At 37.5% G+C, this 14096-nt stretch overlaps 1 long non-coding RNA gene across 1 annotated transcript in view; it reads left to right on the forward strand.

The window, feature by feature from the left end:
- Positions 1 to 499: 499 nt before the first annotated feature.
- The window catches only part of LOC147368969 (uncharacterized), a 62404-nt gene continuing 48807 nt past the window's right edge, over positions 500 to 14096 (forward strand). Inside the window, exons 1-2 of the long non-coding RNA XR_015167010.1 lie at positions 500 to 685; positions 11260 to 11360. This is a non-coding gene — a long non-coding RNA (uncharacterized LOC147368969). The remainder of the gene's footprint in view (positions 686 to 11259; positions 11361 to 14096) is intronic.

The following is a 14096-nucleotide window of genomic DNA, read 5'->3' on the forward strand; positions in this document are numbered from 1 at the left end:
ATTCTCTTTTCTTACCTCAAAGAACCTCAATTAATTATAGCAAGTTTTATACCCAATGGCATCACTGCTAGAATCCTTGACATAGAAACCCTTGAAGGACATTTCCAGAAGGAGAGGGAGACACACAGTCCTGTGCATATGTTCAGCCTTCATTTATCTCTTTGCAGTTGTAGCTGATGGACCCTAACTCTCTCTGGTTTTGGGGAGGTGGGAGGTGGGTTGTTGTTTCCAGCTCCTCATGCTTGTGAAAACCAAGGAGTTCCATTCTTTCTTTTAAATGCTTAAGTTCAAGTCATTTTTAACATACCATGACCCTTTAATGAAAACAGCCAGTAAGATAGGATCTGCAAAAGCAAGACATTTTAGGAACAAGGGATTTTTTTTTCCCCCATGGTCTTTGTTTTCCCAGTCTTGAATTAATCACAGCTGTCTTTCACCAGCAAAGGTTATTTTTGTCTGGCATGCTTTAAATTAAACAACAACAACAACAAAGGGAGCAAGCTGATGTTCTTCAAGCTCCCATAACCTTCCACAGAATAGAGGGAAGCATTAACTCTGGGCAGCTAAGAATACAGCTTTTAATTATATCTTCCCTGTGTTTACATGAACTTTAGTTTGCATTTCAGAAGCCTTATGGAAGGATTCCTGTGGCTGACCCAGGAGTAGTGGGGAATTTCTCCATCAAGTGAGTATTGATGAGCTGCAAAGTTCAGTGAACAGGAAAATTCTGCTCCTTTTATTGCCAATGTGACAGGTTACTTTATTACCATGCCTTTCACAGCAATTTAACAGTTACCCTGGTAACGGATTCGGTGAGGTAATGGGATCACAGGCATGAGAGCCGAGGCAGGCTGGCCTCGGAGCAGCCATCTGCTGGCTGCTGTTCCGAAGGCTGTCTTCCTGGAGGAACCCTGACAATCGCGGGGCCCGCATGGCAATGAGGCAGGTGAAACCGCAGGCCTGCCCCAGTTAGTTGTACTCTGGTGATTTGTCTTTCTAATTCTATTGAAATAATAATCAGGATTTGTTTCTGATTAATTAACTAACCTTTTGGTAAAAAGATTAGATAACGAAATTGCTGCCTATTCAGAGATAATGAGATTTTTATTACTCTGTCAAAAGAAAAAAAGTACATTTATGTGTCACCAGCCGCTGTGTCAAGAGGAGGGAAAAAAAAAGATCTAAGTCTTTGTTGGATATGTGTATTCCTCAACAGAGGAAGGGTGAGCATCATTTGCCAGGAACAGTCTTACTGGAAGCCTATAGGAAGAGCTTCTAAAACCACAAACAAAGTAATAAACACATTTAGGCCAATAGGCTTTGGGGGAGGGTGCTAATTTGTTTTAAAATGTCTCCTAATGGAAGAGAAATGCTCAGGAGTCTCAGGAACTTGCTTGTACTATGTGGGTGTATTTATGTAAGTGTGAGAGTGTGAAGAAAGCAGTAAAATCTCCTTGCGAGGCTTTAAAATGACATCTGTAGACAGGCTGCTTTCCCCCTGCTCTGCAGATATGTCTCCGGCTTGCAGTACATTTGTCTTCTGGCAGGAGTTGTGCTTGGACAATGGGAAAGGGAAATCAGCCGAGCTTAGCAGGCTGGGAGGTCACCTGTGACTGTCACAGGTAGGCTGCGTTAGGAAATGAATTATTCTAACTGTCTGAGTAAAAAGGGAAGCGGCCCTTCTCCCTACTTCACTCTAAGACACACAGCCAGTCGATTTAACCTTTTCTCCTAAGAAGTCACAGCTAAGTCCTTTGTTAGAAGAGACTTTCATTTTCTCACTCCTCTGTGGCTTCTTCAGTGTTGTGATATGGGGGGAAAAAAAAAAAATCAACCAACCCAGGAAAAGTGTTTCCCTCAGAGAAAGAAATGCCAAATGAGCCAAACGGGCTGCGTGCGGCAGTCAGCATCGCAGGGAACAAAGCACAGTGTATTTCCAAATAGAATTTCACAGAGCTTCAATATTGTTTTAATTGCTAAAACCTGAGGAGGAAACAGAACGCGTGTCTCTTCCTGCGACGCTGTAAAACCGAGGAGCGGGAAGGAGGGCCAAGCAGTGGGCTGGGACCCAGCTGAGCGTTTTGTTCAAGCCTCTTTGTGTCACTGCCTTTTCACATTCAATGAGACACTTAGGTTTCTTGTGACGTCCTGTGGCCTTGGCTGCCTCAGTTTGTGTGTGTATGAACATGAAAAGATTTCCAGTTCTAAAAATGGAAATTTCTGTTCTAAATTTCATATGGTTCACAGACAAGTTGAAACAGATGGAAAAAAAAGAGTAAAGGGGATCAGATGTACACATTCCAGGGCCTACTTCTATTTCCCTGCCCTGGGTTTTCCCACTCTCCATCCCTCCTTTATTCTACGCTCCTCCTGCACCTCAGTTGCCAGCGAACGGGCTCCGTTTCAGATACGAGATGCTTGACAAAGAAAGAGAAATAAGACGTTAGACAGGAGGAGGCTGCTTTCCGGGTGGGGGTTTCTGATAGTTCGTTGCCAATAGCTTTTTACAGGAACGTGATCTCGTTGGCGCTGTACCAACTGAAGGGAAAGAATGGGGCAGGGGCGGGGAGCCTTTGTCTTCAAACTCCCGGTGAAATATAGGGTTAATATTAGCAATTATTATTAAAATTAGCCAAATGTTATTAAATGATCTTTGTATAGAAGAATAAGTATAGTTTTCCCTTTGGCAGACAATGACATCTGCAGCTCTACATTTTCCTGAAATGACTACACTTAAAAACATTACTTCATTTTCATGGGATTTCTTTTGTGCCTAGGAGCAACCCTGTAATTGTTCACTTCAATTACAACATTACTATTTTAAACTGAAACCCATTTTATCTGCATGCCAGTTTTTTATTTGTTTTACCAACTATATCTATTTCCATTACTGCAAGGCTGATGGTTTGTCTCAAGAGGAAATCAAATCCATTAATTCAGAAATTTCAAGCCCGACTAGCTCTGCCATAAGCAGCATTTCTTATGCTAATAGCAAATGTGCTGAGACTGAAAGGAACTGACGTGGCCCTGTTTTTTATCATAACTTAAGCATTTATGTAAGAAGGCAAATTTAATAGTACTAGGAAACTGTAAGTGTTATTATATATAATTCACTTTCCTGAGATCTGGACAGGGCTCTGGTTTGTGTAGCCATGGTTTAAACCAGACTGCCATGAGACTTTAGCTCACCTGACTTTTCCTATTTAGCCAACATGTGGCTTCACAACAGATACATCTAGCTTGAAACTAGAATTGTATGTGCGTTTTTGTTATTTTTTATTCTCAACTTTTTTCTTTCCTCCTTGAAAAGTGAGACTTTTGTCAATGCAGCAAAAAAATAATTTTGTATTCAGGTGATGTCTGAAACTTATCCCTGTAGCAGCACTAGCCTGAGACAAACCTGGCCCCATTCTGCTTCATTTTTAATGCACAACATTTGGGTCGTATGGCATGGTTTGTGTTCAGTTAGATAGCTTGACTCGATAAAATCTGACTGTGACCCAGAAAAAAAGAGAGAGAGAGAGAGATTGCTCCTGACTCCTGCTTAAGCTTTTGTAGGCACTGTGACCTGTTTATGTCAATGGTAAAGTGTAAGAGATTACTATCACAGAACCACATCATCTTCTGGGATCTAAAAAGTACAGAAAGCTCTCGAGGACCCTGGCCTGCCTTTGTTACCACAAAGCCCTTCAGTGCCGTAAATCAGTTCTCATTGGGAGCTCTTATACACCAGCCGTCACTGATAAGCTTGGGAGAAGAAGACAAGGCTTTTAGGAACTGCTGAACCATGAAGCTGACCTGCTTAGGGTTTTGTTGTAGGCTATTAAATCCAGGATGGCCGTTTGAAGATGATTCCGCTTTCTTCTTCCTTTGGCCTGGTTAAGCAACTCTACCGCAGCTCATTATTTGGCTGATTGAAAAAATAAGAAACAGAGCAACCTGCTGTTTGAGAATACTACCTTCACACATCAATTTTAATGAGTGACTTATGCTGACGTAGTTTATGAGCTCAAGCAACTTGACACTCATTTTGCAGCTAAGAAAAGATTTACTAACTGTACATACTGCTCTGCTTTTGTTGGCATGGGTACCATGATTCTTTTCTCCAAAAACAAACCCAAAATCTTTTGTAAACATGCATTATTTGGTTAACACATTGTAAATGGATACCAGTTGTGCAGCACAAGCGCTCTTCACTATTATGTAAACAATTATTCACTGAAAGGCTTGCTTTAAATTGTAAATGAATATATTTCAGCTATAATATTGCTTTCAGATCTGCCCAGTGATATAAATCTGGTCATTTGTTTTTTTGCACTCTGCCTATTACTAACCAGTTAGAAATGTGCTGATTATTTGCACAAGCCTTTCACACTGCAAGTGCAGTTAAATTGCTGTTTTATTTTTCCTGTGTTTGATGAGTGTTAACAAGAGCGCCATTTGAGGAAACCCAAACAAAATATAGCTCTTTAATTGGGGCTGGGGGTGTTTGGGAAAAGCCACCTGGTGAGTAATTCTACTGTTTAATGTTTAGAAGTTCACCCACCCCACGATAGGACTATGGCAAGATTAATTAAAGCAGATTGACAAAAATTCAGTGCCTTGCTCAGGCAACACAAATAGCTTGGAAGATGGTGCATCCAGTTATGGGGAAGTAGATTACTTGGTGCAATATCTAATCCCAACTCTCTCTTTTCAATTCCTGCATTGCCTCGCAACTCTGCATTTTGGTTAGGTGATTTGCATTCTATATCCCTCAAAGAAAGCACAATTTGAAGAGACAATGATGTGGTGCTTTTGTTGGGCACATGCCTTGACTTTGAAGCATCTGCCCAGGGCCTAATGAAAGTTCCAGCTGGCTCAGAGAGCTTTGTCTTCTTTTTTTTCCCCAAACAGTCAATGATTCGTTTTTAAAGTTCCCCACACCCCTTGCAGTTTAATGGCATTCCAGTAATGTGCTGATCTGCAAAGCACTATAGACAAAAATATGATGACCTCAGATGGTCTCCTTATTGTGAACCAGAACAATCATTGAAAGTTTAGCTCCATTTGTTGCAGGAAGGGGAACCTCTTCCAGGGCCCAAGAGTGGGCTTTTGTCTAACACTCAGAAATGAATAGTCTGTGGAGACACACATGCTGACAAAGGAAAAGACTATTAGAAAGGGAAGTCTGGGCAGAGAGCAGTGGAATATGTTGATGCAGGAGAACTTCTCTGCAGCAAGGCTCACAGCCTTAGCTTTTATGGTAATGGGGTTATATTCTGAATCAGTCTCTGAATCAGTCATCTTGCTTGTGCCCAAATTTGATCTGACTCAGGGTCCTTCCTGGTGGTATGTTCATGTCTCAGTCAGGACCAGCTCAAAGGTTTCTGGGGGGCTTTGGGCTGGCATCTCCTCCTTCCTTTTGTCCCCTCCCAAATTCTTCTGACTGGCAGTAGCTTGTTAGTTTCATGTTCCTTATCTGGACTTCCCATTGTAAGATAACTCATGCAAGCAGTTATTATGCATGGCCAGGGTGGGCAGTTTAGGACAACGCTTTCCTAACATGTTGATAGAACTACAAAACTATAGGCATTGCCTTAGGTAGTACCCATCTTAGATCAAGCCAGGATAATGGAAAATGTGCCAGGTTCTCTCCCTCGATTTGTCCCTAACTAGCTCAGTGACTTTGGATACTCATTGTAACCTCGGTGAGCCTTCCCTATGGCATGGTAGGGCAACATAAGTGGGAGTGAAAGTCGTTCCGTTTGTCTGACTCTTTGCAGCCCCATAGACTATACAGTCCATGGAATTATTCTCCAGGCCAGAATACTGGAGTGGGTAGCCTTTCCCTTCTCCAGGGAATCTTCCCAACCCAGGGATCAAACCCAGTCTCCCTCTGCAGGCAGATTCTTTACCAGCTGAGGTACAAGGGAAACATAACATGATCATTACTGTTCTTCCAAAACTCAAATTCTAAGATGTCTGGGACACATGATTCTAACTGCTTTGCTGCATCCATAATTTTAAATATGAGGGAGACTCAATAGTCAAAATATATGGTATTTATTAGATAAAAATATGAGGCTCTATTTCCATTTTGAACATTAAAAAGGAAATCTGTGGTTTCCTTGTTATTTCAAACTCCATAGAGCTTACATAAAATAAGTACACTTTCTTTTGTATGCATTCTTCAAAGCCATAATTGCCTATACTATCTATGAGTAAACCACATGAGCCATATATTTTAGGTCTAAAATAGTTTGTGTTTATATTCTTTCCAATTTCATTAATAAAATTTCTTCTATTTTGATTAGAATTCAAGCTACCTTTTTCTTCCTGACATCCTATTTATTCAGATATTCAATTTTACATATTAAATTCAATTTAGATGAAAGAATGAAAGTAATGTGCACATCAATATATACCTGTGAAAATAAAGATAAGAGCCTCCGCCATCTGAACTTATTCTTCTCTAGATGTTGATTCAAGTTATCACTCATGGCAAATTGGAAACATAAGACTTGAGTACAAAAAGCCCGTTTAAGAACCATTATTATCAGCTTTATTTTAATGGCAAATACAGGATTTACTCTGTTCTTTGCTGTGCTAAACACAGTTTTCTAAATAAGAAATGGGCATGCTCCTGTAGCATTTCTTTTACCATCACTGTGTTCTATGTGCATATCCACAGAGGAAATGGGGTGATTTTTGAATGACACATGTTTTAGTTAGAAAAATACTTTGAAATTTTTAAAGTGTATAATTTTTAGTTAGTCCTGAATCCTGATACTTGGTTCATTTTAAAATTTAGATGTCAGACCAAATTCAAGTAATAGCAATGCCTCTTTTTATTAGCTTTCCTATCTGCCATGCCTTTTATTCAGTGCTCCCTAGAAAAAATAGATATTTCATTACACTCTACTCTTTTCTTTGCCCACTTTTGACCCTGTCTAGGCAGATGACAGGCTGTCATAATTTTACTTTTCAACTGTCCACTTTATAAGCCAGTATCTAGGAATACCCTATTTAAAAGAAGGGACCGTTTATTTCAGGCCAAATCTGTAGAGTATTGATAAACTCAGCTTGGAAATGGTATGTTCATAGAGCAGCTTACTGTGGCCTTCTTAACATATTGAAGAGGGAAAGGTGTTTCTATTGAGGTCTTAGCTATTTAGACAAAGACAGACGGTCTGCAAATTCTTTTCTATCAAATAAATGTTCATATTTGTTGCAATAAATTGTCACCTAAATATCTGAAAGAGTTCAAATAAGTTATTCCATTACCATGCTGAATGAGTTAAAAACATTCAAATATTCTAATACACAGTCAGTTATCCCTGAGTTGAGACTTTCCTGGTATTGTCCAGTAACCAATATAATCTAGTTGGAAATCATTCTGTACCATATTCCTGAGCAGGCAGAATTCCCTTGCCATGACCTGTATCTTAGAGAATGTCCAGCTACTTAAAAAGTTTTTAAGAAAAAGTTCACACAGCCTTGATTGATATATTTCCTTTTAATTATTTAACCTCTAATTACTTCGAAGGTAGGGCATTTACCCTCCTTGTCTTTCTAATCTAAGGCTTCACATTTAGTCACTGTGCAGCAAATGTCTGTTGACCTAAATAATTTTGGCATCCTGAGCATTTGGTGTTCCTATAAGGTGGTAAATACAAGTCAAGTAATCATCAGTGTATGTAAGCTACATGTGTAGGAAATGTTCATTCCTACTTAGAGAATGTCCTATTAGTGAATTTACTTGAGCCTAGATGCAGTTTTGGCAACCCACTCCAGTATCCTTGCCTGGAAAATCTCATGGACACAGGAGCCTGGTGGGCTGCAGTCCATGGGGTCGCAAAGAGTCAGGCACAACTGAGCGACTCACACACACAGACACAGTTTCAGAGGCTAAAATGTCATTCATGTTGCAAAAATGAAGACTTCTCAAAAATACAATTAAAATAATCCACCTGTTGGAGTTAAATCAGTATGACAGGGGAAGGAAGGAAGATTATAAGCCACAAGGGAAGAAAATGAATCTTGGCAGTTAGGAGAGTTCTAGTCTTAAAAATGTCTTTTTGCTATTATGTAGAGTGTGCTTTTCTGCATAAACGTGTACAAGAGTTTGTAGCTGCATCTTGTGCTTTTAGACTTGTTGGTTATGAGGACTTAGAATTTAAAGATTGCTTATTTAAATAGCCTAGGGGTGAGAACATTTTAGTAGCCATTATCCTATATTATTTCACTCTTCTTAAATATGCATGTACTATTTTTTGTAAAAACAGGAGAGTTGTTTTGGAAAACTGAATGTGCCGTTCTGCAAATGCTCTATGTCACCAAGTCCAGACAAAAGGAATCAGGGGAGTCTTCTCTGCAGGTCGAGCTATAGCTCGCTGAGCCTGAAGCACAAGGGAATGAAATCTGGAAAAAGGAAGCAAGATTCATTTCAGGCAAAGGGAAGGGCATATGTTGTTCAATTGCTTTGAGCTTAATCATACCACATTAGAATGCCTTTCCTGACTATAGTCCACATGTTATTTATATTTCATAGAAATTTAATTACTAATTTAAGAAAATTCTTTACATTCTCCTTCAAAAAAGTATTTAATTTTTAAATGAAAATTTGAGATTTATAATAAAACAAATCATAAACCAGCTATTGAATAACTCAATTTGACCTTGTTAATTTTAACTTCCAAAGATTTTCAGTCTTGTTGATTTGTTCATCTATTCAGTAAAATTGTATGGACTCTATGGAAACCTTCTCCAGGAACTGAACTAGTTACTGAGGATACTGGTGCTCAAAAAAAAAAAAAAAAAAAAGTGGCCGCATGTTTTCATGATGCTTATAGATTTTTGAGGCCATCTCCTCAGTCATAATGAAAAGTGAATGACTCTAGAAAAAAATCTCCAGGAAGTGGATGCTCAATTATTACTATTTTTTGACTGCATAACGAATTACCACAAAACTTAGTGTCTTAAAAACAACAGTAATCCTTTATTATCTCACAGTTTCTTTGGGTCAGAAGTTGTAGAGCTGCTTTGCCGAGCTGTTCTATTTCAGGATCTCTCACAGATCCCAGTCAGATGTCAGCTAGCCTGCAACCTTCTGAAAGTTAAAGAAGGCTATGTGATCTGCTTTCAGGTTCTCTCAGACCCATGGCTGTTGGTGGGAGGCCTCAGCTCCCGTCACTGTGATTCTCCACATAGCAGCTCAAGTGACCTCACAACACAGTGCTGGTTTCCCCCAGAGCAAATGACCCAAGGGGCCAGGTTAGAATCTATGATTTGTTTTATAACCTAGCCTCAGAAAACACATGATCTCATCTGCAGTATTCTACTGACAAGCCTTGATTCTCTGTGGGAAGGAACCTCACTTGGGCGTGAACAGCCGGAGGTGAAAACCTTTGAGAGCCACCTTGGAGGCTGGCTACCACAATTATTAAACCTCTGCTTAGAAAATCTCCACATCTCTGAATCTAGTTGGTGACATGGTCATCATTTCAGAAATTCTCATTTAGTTCACCTATAAGTTCAAGGTAACTGCTTTTTTATTTAGAATAAGTAAGTTATAAGGAATACATTTTCAGGGAATATTGGCCTTTCTGTTTGTTTCTTTTCAATTAAATGGTCATCCCCAGTACTTGGAAACTCTTATTCTTTATCAGAAAACCAGTGATCTGGAGAGAGCTTTCTCTCCGTTCTTTGTGAGGCATAAGGGCTCCAGTAAAGAGCTGGCACAATTATATGAACCATGATATATTCTCAAGTATTCAAAATTCTAACTCATCCAGGAATCATTTCAACTCTTTCATCTGTTTTATATTCTAAAATTCTGAGTACGATTTCAATTTTTCAAAATTTCTGTTGCAAAAAAAAAGTTTAAAGCACTGATCTAACTCAAATACAAGAATTCTTTTCACAATCTCCCTTACAGATGGTCAATGGGTTGCTGGACTACTTTACATGACAGGAGGTTCATTTCCTCATGGGAAACAGTAAATTCATATTCAGTAGAAAGCCAAAATCAGCTCGTTGAAACTTCAACCCATGAATTTTAACTCTGCCTTCTGGAGCAGTGTAAAACAAGTTGGCCTTATTTGCTGCATGACAACCCTTCCTGTAGATAGCTGTCACCTCTTGCCCTTATAAACAAGTAATAAATTAACTTTACCTTGATATTCAAACTATACATCATTATTAAACCCCCTGAGGCCATATTCTGTTTACCTAGTTTCAGGACCTCATCATTTCTTTAAAGATATTCTTTAAATCAAAAGTTTTATTCTTTCTCCTTAGTCCAAATTAGTGAGATTTTACTAAATGCAAAAGTAAATACCGATTAGAGTTCTCAGAGATTGTGAATTTAATTTAATGACCCTCTGGAAATCTGAAGCTTAACTGAAGCAAATTCCTTTTCTGCATTCACATCTATTTCCCCACAGAAGGTTTTAAAAATCAGATTGCAAGTCCTAGCTGTTACTGCTGTCTGTCTGGTTGACAGGTATTCCTTGGGTTTACTTGGAATCAGATGAGATTACATAATCCCAAAAGTCCTATTTTCTCTCTTGCCTAAGGCCTTCCTGTTGTTAATTAGGTGTAAGGAGAGGCACAGAATTAACTCTTTCAGGAACAGCCTTTACTTTCCTCTCATCAGTTGCACTGCAGCAATAATGATGGAATAACATCCTTCCCTGTTGAGACTGCCATATTTCCAAGCAGTTCTTAAGTGTACCAGAAGAGTCTGTAGATCTAATTCTCAACCAGAGAGCTACCAAGGAAGGATCTGAGATTTTTTGAGTTTGCTCATTATTATTATTCTTAGAGAGACTAGCTACTTTGGAAAGATCGCCTCGTTGGTTGTGGCAGGTTTGCTGTCTTTTCTCTGATCTTAAATGGTAAAAATGACTATTTTTGATAGCAATACTTCCCTGTGGCTCTGGGAATATTTCCTCCTTTGCCCTCATGCCACATAGAAGGATTTTTCTCTTTCTGTGTATTCCTCAACAATAAAGATGTTTAATTCAGGCTTTCTGGAAAGTGTTATCAATGCCAGTGGCTTACTCGGTCATTGTACACAATGATAGCAATTACTACGTTTTTTAAAGTGCACTGTTATACAGAAATCTTCAAAACAATGTTGCAAAAGTAGCATCTTTATTTACATAATACAAATAGTGTTTTGGAACTACTAAAGCCAATGATTTATGCAGGGTCGAGAACAAAACAAACATGCTTCATCTCTATAATATTTATTCCCTGTGAAATTTCTTCTAGAATTATGCAGGATGAGACAAAGCTAGAGAAATTGTACTCTTCAAGAGGAAAAGAGATGGCCCTGCCAGCAGAACCAAGTGAAATCAACTCTCACCTCAAATGTGAGTGTTCTGAGTTTAAGAAATAATTTAAAAGTTTTGTTGAAACAAGCTATCCATTAAATATAGAGACTCATACTATTTTGGTAGGTGGAAAGCTAGGCTGTAAGAATTTTGACAATTAATTTAGGACTTTTGAGATTAGTCATAGAAGGGAGATAAAAACTAAAACCTGATTCTCATTGCTACTTATTACATCTTTCTTTAAGTCATTAATTTAAAAGTCACTAATGAAGAAGGTTTCTTTCATCATAATAAGAACACACCAAGTAACACACACCATTCATTTCCAGGAAAATTAGAGAAACTACTGTGAATGTCTTCTGCTTGCAGCTAAACTTTGAGAAATTTGGGCCTATTTCCATGTTAGGAGAAATTAACTTCAAGAGAGTAAAGTGGTCTTTTTTACTTTTCTCCAGGTTGTACCTTAAGAAGGAAATCTATGAAAGTAATAGGAATGAAATAATGCCATATGAGTTTTCCTACTGTTAAAATTAATTAAACTCAAAACTTAGATTTAAAGATAATCTATACTCAAAAAGTTTATTATGTCATTATTTCAAGACTTTTTGATCTTGAATCTACACACACAACTGCCAAAGAGAAAAAGAGACAGTGCTAAGTACTCTAAATAAATAGTTTAGATTATCAATAAAAATATATTTTAAATGCTTAAAGCATTATGATATGCAAAATGGTCCCATGTCATATTATCCAAGTCTTAGAGGAATGGTTATGAAGTTACTAAAATTATATGTTATCTCTAGTTTACAGATGACTAAACTAAAACAGAAAGTTAATGACTATAATGGATCTAGATTACAGGGCAATTAATGACTCATTTTGTGTACCTACCATTTTCCTCTGAATCCCCCAGGATTCTGTAGCACACTATTATGAAGAAGAGTAAAACTCCCTAACTGCAATATCTGTAGTTCTATTTCCATTTATTATACATACTGTAATAAATCGCATTAAGGTTGATACATGGATACCATGAATTTATCAACCAAACCAGGGAAATTTTGAAGGTGGAAGGTAATGTTGCTAACAACTATGTTGAGACGCTACGTGTTCACTCTAAGTATGAGTAGAGTTTAGAAAACTTGAACCAAAACTTGAACCAAATTTTGTGTACAGTTTTTTCAGTTTTGTTTGTTCTGTTTTGTCACAAGAGTGAGAATCCTTTCTTATGTCTATGTGGATGTTTGTTTGTTTCTTGCCTGGATAACTGGTGATTAAGGAGTATAGTTTTCTTCTTAACCAGGATGGAATATTTGTTCCCTCTTCATGTCTTTGTATCTCTGAGAGTATTATGCAACTTAGTCAGCCATATTTAGGTAAACAATATAAAAGAACAATTAAGGGGAAAACTTTGTATCTTCAGAGGTTTTCTAGGACATATATATATATATGTGCATATATGTATATATATGTATTTGGACATATATTTTTTTCTTGTTAAGATAGATGAGAGTAATAGAAATGACTAATATTGAGTACTTTTTAAAAACATTTAGATGTTTCATAAATATTTTCAGTACTCGCTAAAATTTAACTTTGGATTACTAAGAGTTTTAATCTCAGATGAAATAGTCCAGTGCTCACATTAGTAGATTTTAAGTTTTATTTCTCAATAGCAAATACTCAATCTGAAATTAGTTGTCTCTTAATAAGGAATTTTAATATGCTATATTAAAATTGTTATCACTAAAATATTTGTATTTATTTCTACTATCTTCTGTTATGTTTTTCTCTTATTCTATTTTGCTTCTTATTATTTTGCTGATTAACATTTACCTTTCCTGATTACATTTTGGTTGGTCACATTTTTTTGGTCCTAATTTTTTTTTCAAATAGGTAATTCTAACTCTATTAATATTTCACTAGTAAGTTCCATGTATTAGTAACACAAGGATTTTGAGAAAAATTTGCATAAACAACATCAAAGTGAATCAGTTAACTGTAATAATCAGCCTTGTTTTGATGACAAATAAACTCCAAACCTCAGTGTTTCACCACAAAAAGCTCAGTTCTCTCTTCTTATGTTTCATGTTATCTCTGAAGGTTGCAGACTGAATGTGCTTTACTGCATTTATCTTGTTCATTTCAGAATCTGGACTGAAGGAGCAATTTCTTTTTAGGACCTGCCATTCTTTTGGTGAACAGAATAAATACATACATACAAAGAACTAAGGCACTCAAAGCTTTCAAAACTTGGACATAGTATGTTTCACATCTGCTCACTTCCCATTGGCCAATACATGTCACATGTCCCTGATATCAAGGGAATTGGGATGCATGCTTCTCCGGTAAAATAGTGCTTCAAGTCACGTGCCGAGAGAGAGGGTAGAAAGCAACTGAAAATGATGTCACAGTTTACTACTGTAACTCTTGCCTGTTGTTCCAATAAGATGAGATCAACACGTACTGAACTCATCCAGGTGCTGGGGATTCTGTAAGGAGCAAAACTATCCTTGAATCAGTGAAACATGTTCAGATTCTCACTTTCCTATTTGACTACTCTTCTGATTTTATATTGAAATTAAAAGGAATTTGCAGTAAAATTTCCCAAACTATCACTACCCTTTTTGCAAAGTAGCCTGTTACACTATGAATTTAATATCCTGTCAAATCTCTCTGGGAATAGAAACAATTCAAATTTCCTTCTATTTCTGTTGTCAACTTTACTTTCTCAGGTGAGAATTTATCCTTTTACATGTTTCAGGTATATCTTTA

Source organism: Bos grunniens, chromosome 7, assembly GCF_055505025.1.
Source record: "Bos grunniens cultivar Pamir isolate PY7600 chromosome 7, Bosgru_T2T1.0, whole genome shotgun sequence".
Classification (NCBI taxonomy): domain Eukaryota; kingdom Metazoa; phylum Chordata; class Mammalia; order Artiodactyla; family Bovidae; genus Bos; species Bos grunniens.